The 13,680-nt window shown below is 39.3% G+C and overlaps 1 long non-coding RNA gene across 2 annotated transcripts; it reads left to right on the top strand.

The window, feature by feature from the left end:
- Positions 1 to 591: 591 nt before the first annotated feature.
- LOC111260257 (uncharacterized) lies at positions 592 to 12,662 on the top strand. 2 transcript variants are annotated; one of them, XR_015310958.1, is made up of 4 exons: positions 592 to 1,030; positions 1,188 to 1,429; positions 1,587 to 11,597; positions 12,622 to 12,662. It is a non-coding gene; the product is annotated as an uncharacterized LOC111260257 (long non-coding RNA). The 2 variants fall into 2 exon arrangements; XR_015310957.1 differs by lacking the exon at positions 12,622 to 12,662 and having other exon boundaries at positions 593 to 1,030; positions 1,587 to 11,785.
- Positions 12,663 to 13,680: the final 1,018 nt, after the last annotated feature.

Raw genomic sequence — 13,680 nt, forward strand, 5'->3', positions numbered from 1 at the left:
TGGAAAACTCGGTTTTGGCTATTTCTGGCTAGCGTTTTATCTAAATGAATATCATGTAACTGTAGTAAAAGGGTGTCTATGCATATTTGTACATCTTATATACGCTGCCATAATGCCTTCTAGAAGCAAAAGTAAAACGAAGGACTAAAAGCAACATCGGGACGTATGTAATTACCACTCAACTAATAGCCACGACGTCCAAGGCTCGCGTGTCGGATAGGATATGTGGCCTTTAAGCGACTTAGCTAAAATAGTAAAAATTTAAACGTTGTTAATCTATTCTGCCTATTGTCGTGTATCAGCTTGACTCTTGCAGTGAATCTTGCAAACGCTTGTTATTGTTTGCTCATATTAACTTCCAGCATAGTCACTATCAATTTCTCATGGGACAGTATCGTCGTGATTGGGCAAACAGGTACCAGAAGCACCATAACAGCTATCCAAAGTCCATACAATAGACCTTAACTTGGCAGGGAGCTCCACCAGGCTTTACCGCTTGGGACTCTGTACAAGCACAATGAACGCAAAGTAGCCTTAATGGAAATATTCATTAAACACTTGACAAACCTGCTGCCGCTGCTCCTCGTTGTTCTGGCGCAGTGCTACAGAGAGAGTTGATCTCTGGCCCTTTCTGTCACAAACGACGATCGTTATATAATAATGCCGTAATATCATTCACGTTATTATTGCAATACTATCGTTCTCGTCATAAAAGCGGCCAAAGCTCTAATATCGTTTTCAACGTGTCAATAGAAGACCCACGTAGCGACCTTCCAGTGGCCGACACCTCAGACTGGACGGCGGTGATGACATTGACGGCATCAGCTGAACCGTGCAGATAACGGGCTAGTAAAGCAGTGAATTGTCGTTAATTCCTTCCATAACTATTTCCGCCTTGCGTTTATTAGCTTGCCCTTGATTTACATTATCACTGCCACCGCGTTCTACCTAGTTTTCATGACGTCTGAAAAGCACCCGTTTCAAGCACGTGGTGTACGCATAAACCAACACAAACGTGGCGCACACAACGGTAAGTACAAATCTAGTGTTATTTAGTACGATAAAATAAAAAGAGTGGCACGTTTAATGTATACGTTTTGCTTGAGACAACTATTGATTAAATCACCAGTGGCTCATCTCTTAATCTAATCGTTTCTAAATTTTATTTATTTCTGTGCTACATCTAGCCGTCCGTGTTTGTTGAGCGATAAGATCTGCACTAGTAAAACTCGATCGTCAACGCCGTAATTGCCGATGTTATACAAAGTTCGCCGTTAACAAAACACTGATAAGCTGTTCGTTCGTTTAGCCGTCGCAGACGAAATTCGACTTTCCTACAGTTTTACAGATTAGCTAAAGGTCAATTCAGACGTGAGCTTTTAGAATTGTACGAAGCTTTGCGCGAGCTACAATGGAACGCGTGCTACAGGTGGATATTTGTGTCGCAAATACTGTTGCTTATTTTTCTGGAAACGGCAAAAAAATATCCTATATATATATATATATTCGATAATATAGATAAACAAATACCACTGTTTTAGATGCGTAACGTTCGCTTGTATCGTACGTGTTCTTGTGTACTCCAGGACTCGCGGTCAAAAAGTATGTAGCACGTTACAGACTATCGTGCCGTTGTCGCACTACGTGTTTCATTCGGTCGCGGTGATGCAAGTGACCCCTGGGGGAGATCGTCTGAGTCCGGCACTCGTTCCTTGAGTCGCGACCGAACGAGCGAGAATGGCGTTATTGAGACGGCAATTTCGATATGGTGTGCATACTTGAAGATGGACGCCTGTGTCATTCGTCTTATGAAAACAATAGAAAAACTGATAAAAAAACACACGGTTTTCGTAAAGCTTTCTGAATCAATTTGTTTCCCAGTCGTCTGCATTATACAATATATTTTGTCAGACTGGCCTTTAACAAAGATGAATTCAGTTAAGCGCTATTTATGCCAAATGGGTAGCGAGAGCCTAAACCTGTTTTTTTTCTAAGCCAACGGATATTACGGGAAACTGCTTCTATGCTGTGCTTGCTGTACGAGTAGAAGAGATGTGAAACTTTGTAGACCCAATCTGGCGTTATAATCTGCACATATACTGGTAACGCTGGCTGTACAACTCAATTTTCAGATGCAGACTTTCTTGGAATTGTCCATGTCAAGCCAAATGATCATAGGACGACTTTTTTTCCCACACTTGACATTGTCAAGAAATTATCTTAAGCGAACTACGCTTGTTTATGGGTAATTTGCGTTTAATGAGCCTAAAGAGAGCCGTACTTTTGGGCTTACTAAAAGCCTCCGACGTTTACGAGCCTAAAGTAACTGTACAACTGTTTTTCTAGGGACACCAAAACAAATTGAAAAGTTTCGGCAGAATTGAGGCAGCGTAGCTATTTCGATATATAAATATCTGTATAGATAATTCATATTATTAATGTAACGTATTATATGTATCGGCTGAGTCCATCTCTGCTACCGTTCCAGATGTTAATGATAGCTCAAGTGGTTATTCAATAGCGAATTCTGTAAAGTACCTCTAATGCGATCCGTCACATAGTGAAGACAGTGATGAAGAACAGGAGGTAACTAGGGGAAACAATTAGTCGCAGTACTATCGATAATCGCCTGTTGAAAACAATCCTACTTGAAATAAGAAAGATCATACAATTACTGAAACGCCTCCAGCAAAACGACAGCATTACAGAAAGCCTCCACTATGCTTGCTTGAATATCGGCTCCAGCGAAAAAGACGGAGCGATCGTTATTGGTTACCTATATCTCAAGCAGCAGACAATAGATCTAGAATCTATGACGGACTTTTGGCTATCCACAAACTATAGGGATGAAGATAGCTGTAAAGCATTCACAAAAAAAGACACGACCCCGTGCAGTTTAGGCGTGTTTACAAATAAACGCCTTCAATATGCCGCAGTCAGGGTTACCCCTCTTTCATTTGAGCTGGTCGCCTGCGAGGTTACCTTTCCCGACAAAACGATACGGTTGATGTCGGTTTCCTGACCGAGCGCGCAAACTCAGGAACTATTAAATCGCATGCAGTTAATCGAAGGTCTCGAGAACTTATAGATCCTTAACGCCGCAACATGATATCGGGCGATCTCAGTCAGGTGCAAATAAACTGGAGAACTTCTCAAATACTTGAAAAAATACAAAGAGAATATCTTAGTCGAATTATCGGCAACGTCCTGCACAATTCATGACAGAACTTTTGGCAGAACGCCAAAAGTTTGTTCTCCTACTGGACGTTGTGTCTGCGAATCTAACTCAGTGGAGGAAAAAATTAGACCGCGGGATGGTAAGGCTAGGTATCATTAGTGACTCTGGCGAATATACCAGGCCCTAGATAAAAAAAGGATAACACAGCTAGACTGGTTCTCGCTCCTTGTAAACATGATGCGTATAATCGATCAGCAAAGTCCAATGAGGAGATCCATACCGATGAACATAATTCTACATCTGGGCAGATAACGAGACTTCATCAAATCGTTGCAAAGATCGAAAACAAAGATACAACCATTTTTCTTCAACAGGAAATCGTTAAGGCAATAAACACTATGGAACGCAGCTTGAAAATCACTCGCAACTACGCCTGCGGGAAAATTATAGTGACAGACGCTTGAAGCGCAATACGCCGAACCGATCGTTACATAGAGTCAGGAAGAGGCCGACATTTTGAACACTCCGTAAAGATCTATACGACATCAACGAAATTCGATAATAAACCCACAGTAGCTTGTCTACCTGCCACTCCAGAAGGTTTCATTCAGAATATTGTACACAAGGTCGACTAAACATTGGGTAGAAGCTACGGTTGTGCTCGAGCAAAATGTCAGACGTCCATCGTAATACCGAAATTTGGGCTCTTAATATGCACCCCAGTCTCATAGATTTTTTCGAAGATCGTTCCATCAACAGGATATATCGGAAACATTTAGAACAGTTTTCGTATGTTATGTTCTCAGAAAAGTAGAGCCTTCCAGTCAGTGGCTGGTATTATCAACTTCTGCAGCGGAAGTATCGTAACTTGAAATAAGTACAAAAGTTGTGTCAGATGCACAGACCAGGATGCAGTACAATACTCCACCTATTAGATACTCGATTCGATTACACAGCCAAGCGTTACAAGATTCAACACTTTGACACTATAGATTTGGACTTTCGATCTGCTGTGGTACAAAAATAGAGTGTTTCAAATTTGCCGCGATTTGAAATCAAATCTTCCAACAGCTTAACTTGAATTCATATTTGGTACTAGAATGTTTAAGGTCTATGTAACTGTTCACTGTTCTAAAAACGTTTAGCGGAATGCCTTATGTCCTCAAAGTATCGCACTGGGCCCTATGAATGAAGTAAACATATGCGTGCTTTGCGCCACACAACGTTTTATCTGGATTGTACGAAACTCTATGGTAAGAGATTCTAATTTGTACGTCAAACCGTTCTGTATACATGTTGAACCAATCATGATCTAACCTAGAAAAGGTTCGTTTGCCAGAAGAGTACTATATAGGTGCCAATATTATAGAAATGTAGTTACGATTATAGCTATTTTAGAACGTTTTAAAATTATTGAGAAAAAAAAAACGTAACATATTATTATGTGTAAGAAATACATTCGAAAAATCCGGTCATGTTACCGAGATCAAATCCAAAGTTAAAAATAAGCATGAGATTAAAACGATACGCAAACGATCTATTTCTATGGAGACTATCACACAAAAAAAAAAAACAAAATTGTGCCAAACCCCCTTTAATGAAGTGCGATATATATTTGAGGCCAGGTCAGATTGCATGATACGATTCAAAATTAAAGAAAATATACGTTATTTGGAGAAAAATCCCAGCGTTTAGCCTAAAACTCTCATTTTCGCCACCCAATTACCCCCCCCACAGTTAAAATGCGTTCATTAGTTTTTTCAAAAATATGAAAAAATTTTTGAGCGAACCGCACAAGTAAATTTTGATTGCTTTATGATGTACGCGCAGTGTACATTCAGCCTATGCAAGCTAAACAGGAAGTCCGCCTTTAAACCTTGCAAATTATATAGTAAATTCTATCAGCCAATAACTACTACGTGTTAGTCACCTTCGATTCGCGATAATGTTGTCATTTTGTCAAGTTTACTTAGCAAATTTTTCTATGCAACTTAACCTACTGGGTACTTGTTTATTTAAACCTATAGGCCTAAATTTGTATGTTGTTTCGGTTAAAAAGGTTCACAGATGGGTAAGTAATCTACAACTGGAAATAGGCTTACAATCACGAGAAAAGGCAAATTTGCAATTATAGGAACGAATCTTTAATTCAGTTTTAAGTCAATTTTGAGTAAAAAGGTAGAACATTAATGTGTCTCGTTGCTTGTCGCTAAGAAACCTACGCTGGGCTAAAGGCTTACACTCGGTACGAGAATTATATAGAAGTGTACAACTTTACACGCAGTACACTCCTGAGCAATGGTTAGTTACGTTACCAACTAGCTTGTTAACAAGATCAAGGTCATTTATGCAAAATTTTACCAAGCTGATTTCCTTTCCCTAGATAAATCGTGGCTAAGTATAGGAAAATACTTCAAACATATCAGAACTATATGAGGTACTTTGTTTTTCATTCCCTTGAAATAAAAGCTGCGGCTTTCGCTCTTTCTGGGTCTGATTCGCACAGCTCTATATGCTAGAAGTGCTGAAAGGATGCCTCGCTGTCGGCACCCAACCAGAAGGGTCTACAATATTCAGCCTGTCTATCTGTATAAGGGTAGAGCTTGCACAAGGTTGTTCATAGACGAAACACCTCCGCTGGTGGCCCGGACTAAGAGTTCTTCCTTAATTACATCCAGGCAATGTCTACGGAAACATTGAAGTGTAAATAGTCTTCACAAATTCGAATTTAATTAGGCGCATTTTTAAACAATAATTCTCTGTCAATCCAATAGGAGAACTGCAGGGAGTCCGTGGTAAGACGCAAGTTCTAGTGGGGCAACGAGCATCAATGCGAAGCTTTTTAATATCATATATATTCGATCGAGTTGAACTTAATCCCTCGTAAGTGCTTCAAGACGCATGGATCATGGATTTTGTTACGTGAGTTCGGCTTGCGCCTCTTTGGTTTCTAGGGCAATATGCCTCGTTATTTCTCATAGAAAAGTAGACACATCAGTAATTACCATTGTCAGTACCATTGTTTTTTAACAGTTGTACGTATGTTTTAGAGAACTCACAAAGCACTAAATCTTAATGTCATGACAAATGACGACACCAAGAGACTCTTGGTCATGTGTGATCATGCCTAGATAATTACCTCACGGAAGTCAATGTGAATCGTTATTCAATATTACGAGGTACTAATCACAGTAAATAACCTTAACTGGACCTTTTCGGTGTGCATTTTACGGTATAAAATAAACACATAGCAGTAGAATTTGTGAAACTGTATGCCCTATAAAGGAAGACAATTTTAGGGGGAAAAATTTAATTCTTACTTGTTGCCGTCTACGAAGCTATTTAAGATATGATTGCGATGCAGTTGGAAACTACGGTGAGAGTTTCATTCAGGAATGATCGTGTGGCGGTCCTTGGAAGGATTGTCGGAAGATGTGTTGGTGGAAATATTGATGAATTTAGTAACTCATCCGTTAGGACAATTATTGGCAGATATTATACAGATTCTGCTAGAAAGCCCACTGGAACACCTCCTAAACGATATCTGGATGCTTTTGTTGGGTGTAGTAAGGATTCGCATGCGCAGGAAGGCACAGCCAACAACAGATGACATTGCGGATCATGCCCGTGGTGGTTATGTCTATCGGCATGGAGCGACAATGATAAATGAGATTTCTTGTCACTCTTGCAGACTTTTCCGTTACAGCGGTGGCGTCTGATCTATTTGGAAGATTACTGCCAATACCTACGACCTATAGACGAGCCATTAATGTGGCCATATATTTGTGCGGGCAGGCAACTAATAAGGGTATCAATTGGAAACTCCGGAACCAGTTCTGTTTAACGACATGGCCGTACTATAGTTATCGCAAGTTCATCACGCGTTGGCCGGCCCTAGTGTGAATTGGAGTGCGAGGCTGCTCCAAATATGTTTTCGCCTTTTATTTATTTCTATATAATTCGGGAGTGTGAAGAACGGACTTTCAAAATGAAACGGAAGTAACTTAACTAACTTCCACCGCCCGGGCAAACTTCTAAAAAGCAACACACATCTCTTCAATGAGTAAAGAGTTGAAGATAAAATTTACGTCAAATAACGCAGGCTTTTCCATAAGGCCTGCTTACCTGTACATTTTTTGCCTCCCATATAAAACTTATCCTCACACAAGTCGTGAGTTTCTACCTAATAGGTAATCCCACTGAAATTGCTTCTGGCACGAAGTTGTCTTGATTTACAGCTTTGAACGCGACAGTGCTCCGCGTTTTTATAGGCATGTTTTAACACTACTTCAAGCTTATTTCATTTTTCACAGTACATTTATATAAAGAGAAAAACTCATGATGAATATATTGGGAATTTTACGTAGACGTAGAAAAAATAGATCCAAGTGATTAATGAAGTGTGCGGGTCTTTGTTTTGTGATGACTTATTGAGGGTGTCACTGTTGCGGTAACGCTGTAGCACCGAATAAGAGCTTTACTTCGAGCTTCCACAGTTATCAATGATTAACTGGATCTATAACGCTCGATCATACTAAGGTGTTATGAATCATTGGGAATGGGGTAGAAATTCACGACAGGTCATCCTTTCCCCCAGTGGGCATAGCAAGATGCGCAAACCCGTCACGGAGAATTACAGCGTGGAGTAAAAATGTATATTTCTTTCATTAAGTCCCACTATTAGGCTGGGAGCTTATGGATTGCCAACAGCAACTAAGAACCAACCACCGACAATATAGACATTGCAGCATGTTAGCTAAATTGTGCTGAATTTATATTATAATGTAATGGCAACGTTTTTTGCTTCAGCGTAGTATTCGAGAACTAATTAAAAAATGTAATTTTTTTGTAAAAATATATGAAAAACGTCACCTAAAGGATCATTTGGCATTAAAAGCATACCTGAAAACGCAACGCAGATCTAGTGCAGATGACGATCATTCTATTTCGTCAATTATCAGTTGTTGCTACTAAAAAAGCTGGCTGCTATTTTGATATTTGTTACGGCTTCGTGTGAAATGGTTCAAGTAGAAACTCTGCTCTTTTAAACAGCTATAAGATCGAAAGGCATTTTATATCGGGTGTACTCTCCAAAGTAGGTGTTTTATGTGATGAGCAATGGTGTCTGTAGGCCAACATGAGCCAAGGATCGAAAAAATTATCCTTAGAAAGGAAGTTAAGGCTTAGAATCCAAGCAGATTTTCATCTAGAGAAATTTTGCTCCATGACAATGCGAAGCCCAATGCAACAAGCGGCGAGCTCTCAACCTGGGAAATCTGGTGGACAATGTTGCTGCTTGGCAGTCCACGTAGGTTAATGCTCGTCTGGTAAGGTTTTTAAACCATGAAACAGAATCTAGAAAATCGTCAGAAGGTTGCTTTTACTAGGTATAAAATATGATAATAATAATAATAATAATATGGAATTCGCTTCTAAAAGAATCCCTTTACGGTCGCATGTGAATTTACGGTATTAGAGAGCTAGAATATAGTTCGCTATGGGATCAAATCATTATCTATATCTGCGCAAAGTGGAAGTCCCGTTTAGATCCAATAGATTCTCAATTTTTAACTTAAAACATAAGCATCTTGAGAATTTGCCAAAAACAAAGCTGATATAGTATCATTGTATTCGCCCATAATGGTCGAAGCTTGCTATTGCCCATATTATAAGCTGGCATGATTCCTGCTCCCAATCGTTTTTTCTCTACGTAATTATTATTTTCGAAATCGGCTGCTAGTGAAACTTTCAAGTCTCGCATGCGGCTTATGTCGTATGCAGACAGCACCATCGATATGCGAAATGAAATTTTAATCAGGAGATGAAGCATGTGATTCATTCACTGGAGGCATAAAATTATTAATATAGTTTTCGAGGAAAGACATTGAAGACATTTCCAGTTTCAACAACGTATACGCTACTTCTACAGGATTCTACAGCTACAGCATGAGGCGCTCCGGGCTGTACAGAAGACACCTGGTGACGTTTCAGACAATTATGCCTGTAGCTGGATTATGTGAAGCTATTACTAAAAATGCCTTTCAAAGAAACCCAGAGAGGGCATGACAACATAAAAGTGGTCGTAAATTAGTCGTAAACAGTTCCAATGATTTCAATCCAAGCGAGCATCACAATTGCAGTACAGCTTCGTTATGGTAAGCTTATTGCTACAATATAATGGATATTTTTAATAAAAATGGCGGACTTTACAGACCAAAAATAGTCATACAGTGTACGAATCCGTATTTGGTTACGAACATCGTATACTTGGTGATATATTTGTAAAAAGTAATGGCTCTTTAGAAGAAATGCTTCGGCTACTTTTCGAAACCATTCCTTTCGCCCTAGCGCACTTAAACGAATCCGAGCCTAGACTACCTCACATGTTTTTAAGCTTAGCATTATTTCATATCATCACCCCATGATCTTAGACGTCCACCCCGCCTTTGCCATAACTCTGGTAGTCATTATCTTCTATTAAAGAAATTGGCGTGTTTCGCCCTTGGCGACTCTTGTTCCCTTCGTAGTATGTACTGATATGTGTTATAAAGTAGATTGCGCAGTATTTTAACGTTTTAAGAAGCAGCCCGCCATAGATAAGCCAAATAAAAGTGACCTCGAAGAACTGCGCTACCTTTATCTTGTGACGCGTTGTACAACTTAGTCACAGTAGAGTAGACTCTCTCAGAATATTCCACATTTGCCGCAAATACTATGAATAGTATAAGAATGTGAGTCGCGAACTGCAGTAAAACGCTAATTATGCATTATTCTACCTAATACGTACAGGACTGTGGTAAACATTTAGGGGTCACGGCAAGGCGTATAGGTCCGCTCGTAAGATAATGCAGTGGTAGAAAAGTGTACGTCTATTACTAACACGGTTTTAAAGACACAAAGTGTCACGCAGTCACACGAGGGCTCATTCCGTACTGGAAGAGATCGCTAGCCGTGTGCAACATTTAACAGTAAAACCGGGCGCCAAATTTGAATCGTTCATTTAGCTCAAAACTTGAAAGTGCGTATCTGTGTCATAAACTTGCCTTACCTACTGAAATAAACACTCGCGGTCTTTAATAACAATTGTTTTTATTTGTTTGTCCTAATAAAAGCTATTTATTGCACTTAGATGGTAAACAATAATTAGTAAAAAGAAATATCTGCTTTTCTGAGTTTGCTAGTAAGTGTTTAATAACATTGTTATTTACTTATTTTGTTTGTTTTGTTTTTTCATTCTTCTTTTCTTTGTTATTGTATATTTGGAGTAGTGTTAATTATGCGCGCTTTAAAATGACTTTGAGTGAGACCTTAATCATCTAGCAGGTTTCTTTTACTTTTCGTCATCGTCGTCAGCTTCCCATTGGAAAAGTATAGGGGGTGATTATAGCGTCAAATGGCCTAAATCCTATCTAGCCTATTATGATTATTAGGAAATATTGGCTAAACAATTTCGATTCCTTCTCGAGATGAGCAGTTCGGTCGTGTGGTGGCAGCCAACATTTGTGTACAATGCACGCATATAGCAAGTTTAACTAGCTAACTATATTGGATGCGTCACCGACTTTGGCTTACTTCTATTTTGCCTAGCACGCGCGATGGTTATATGTTAAGCGTTTCCTACGCAGTGTTATCTTCTACCCACTGCTTCAGAGGGGATACGACCAAGTCGGAGATTTTTATTCTGGACAAAACCTGTGGGTGGTACGGCAACACAATGTTCCTCGGCAAAACTAGTAAATGTTGTCAGCGTAATTAGACGCTTACTAAGCTAAGTCTTTTTCTAGTACCCAGTGGAAAAATGCAGGAAGTGCGCGGATCCAATAAATACGGAGTGACATTTGTCTATAGAGTTATGATAATGACCGAGCTACACTTCGTTGAGTTTTGTGTCAGCACTGATTTGGAACGGTGCCGCATTAATAACCTATTCTATTACAAGGAACAGTCAACAAACAATATATCCCATTTGAAATACACTGCGAGTATTGACAATTGCCCAGCTTTGAAAAGTTCTCCTTTTGATGGAAAAATCCTGAATATTATCAATTAATAAATGGAAGTTGTTAGTCGTTTTCTGACCCAACTAGCTTTTAATGTGAGGTTTCACCAATCGACCCCACCCTATCACCACCATCATCATTATCAGAATCATCTTCCGGTAACGTTCTCTTCGGCGCCTGAGACGTGAACAGTTTGGCCGAAAAAATACCAGTTGTTTCGCAAGCTTGTTCTTGAAAGTTAGCTCCACTTACTCCGGCGAGCTATCTGAAGTGTAAAAGTGTTTTTACGTAACAAAATTACACGCAAATTGAAATCGTTTAACGGAAGCTCGCTTTGAATGCTACTTCGACGTCTGGCACAATCCGTGTTCTCACGTACGTTTCACCCGGATCGACTACGAGATTCCAAAGGGAAACTGGTAAACGTCTCTCGCATCGTATACTGTAATATATCTATCATATGAATTGATATATATATATATATATATATATCAATTTATATGATATCATATTAACGCGTAGCGTGTGATTACGTAGCAAGGCAGAACGATTTAGTTTCCATTTGGCTAAATGTAAGGTAGTAAAAAAAAAAAAAAAAAAAAAAAAAGCTGCGATACAAAGTAACGCAACTAACGTAATAAACATGTGATCTGATTTATAGTACCGAAATTCAAGGAATACAAGATAATTATATACGTTGTTCCAATGTATCGGTGGACAGCTCTATTCATGGTAGGGGACCATAAAGCCAAAGCTCTTGAACCTCTTAAGAAGGTCTAGTGCCTTCGACTGCGGCACGTTCATCTTGATCCTTGCTTGGACCTTGAATCTTGATCCTAGTTAGATCACCTTTCAATGTGTGGCATTCGCTGAAAAATGTATCGGGTTCATTCAGCTCCCGACATCGTTAATAAACATTCTATTAGATTATAATAAAGGACTATATATCATCGCAGAGATGAGTTTTTCCTTGTATCCGAATTTTCTTATTAACAAATATTCTTATTTTTATAATAGCCGTGCTTGAAAGAAGGAGGAAACGGCATAAAGACTATATCGAGATTTGCTTTCCTTCACTTACCTTACGTCATTTCTGCTTATCTGCTATAGTAACTATTACGAAGTTGTTTGGCCATCGTTTATATCGCAACGCAGTACGTTCCGCCAATGTATTGAATTTGGTGCAATGTTATAGTTACAATTTTCCATTCTTGGTTTAATTAACATTGTTTTTAAACATAACGATGTATTATTTACATACTATTCATCGTTCTGTACAATACACTAATATAGGGATAGTTTAGAGCGAAGTCAACTGTATTAGTAGCAGCTATCATACGAGAGCTAACTGGGACCCGGGTAAAACCTGGTCAGCATTTTACCGAAGTTGGATAACCAGACGAGTTGATGTTCTTAAGGTAATTACCAAATTTATCCACTTAGCACACACTTTACTGGACCTGCCCTTGACGTAGACCCTACACGTACCACTGCCTTGGATCGAGTTAGACACAGGCAACGATCTCTTTGTCATCGGGCCAGCCGTAAGATCTCCTAATCACCAAAGTTTACTTCTATTTCTAGCGTTTACTTTAGAACTGAGAGACTGCACGCGGCTTCATACGTCTAAATACTGTTAAGTCTAGGAGTGCTACGCCACTTCACTCCAGATTTTAGCTGAATATATTCATTTCATTCAAATACTGCGTGTTTTTAAAGTGTGTTACGCTTATTTTAACCAAGTCAATATGCCGTATGCTTCCCCGTCTCTTAGCAGTCCTACAAAAAGCATTCTTTGAATGGCCAATCTGCAAACCTGATCGCTGTGATGTGTCCTCTTATGAGGTAGGACGCTCTCCCTTGTCCTGCTGTATTGTAATGATAATAATGATAGCAATAATAATGTATCCACGACGCTCTCTGGTTATGCAGAAAGAACCTCCTAGTCCGCTCCCTCAGCATTGTATGACATGCTTAGCGGCTTCTCATGTGTACCGGCAGCCATAATTAGACATCTAAAGACTAATATCAGTTCTCCTCTGGCTTACATCACGCTATGCTTATGTCTATTAGTATAGTTGAAATAAATTAGCCAGTCATTTCTTATTTATGTTTATTTTGATAGTAAGTTAATTCATTAAGCAGAGCTGGAACACAACTAAGCTCTTGCAGTCATTCTCGAACGCTGTTACTATCAACTGTAACAAATATTTCACTCTTACGATGAAGATGATGATTAAATAAACCGAAAAAGCTTTTCAACTGGATTAGTCGTAGCTAGCTATCAATCGGATATATCGTGTCGCGCACGTACGTGCATCCAGACAATTAATGTCATGTACGCCGATTGTAGACTAGCATCTCTTATTCAACATTGTGATCATACTAAACAGTCGTAAGATAGCCATTCTACGCACCAATATGAAGAAATGTTGCGTGTATAACATCATACAGGTGTTCGTTCTTGTGTTTTCTAACTTGAGCAGATTACTTGATCATTAC

This window comes from Varroa jacobsoni, unplaced genomic scaffold (assembly GCF_002532875.2).
Source record: "Varroa jacobsoni isolate VJ856 unplaced genomic scaffold, vjacob_1.0 scaffold_418, whole genome shotgun sequence".
In the NCBI taxonomy this organism is placed as follows: Eukaryota; Metazoa; Arthropoda; class Arachnida; order Mesostigmata; family Varroidae; genus Varroa; species Varroa jacobsoni.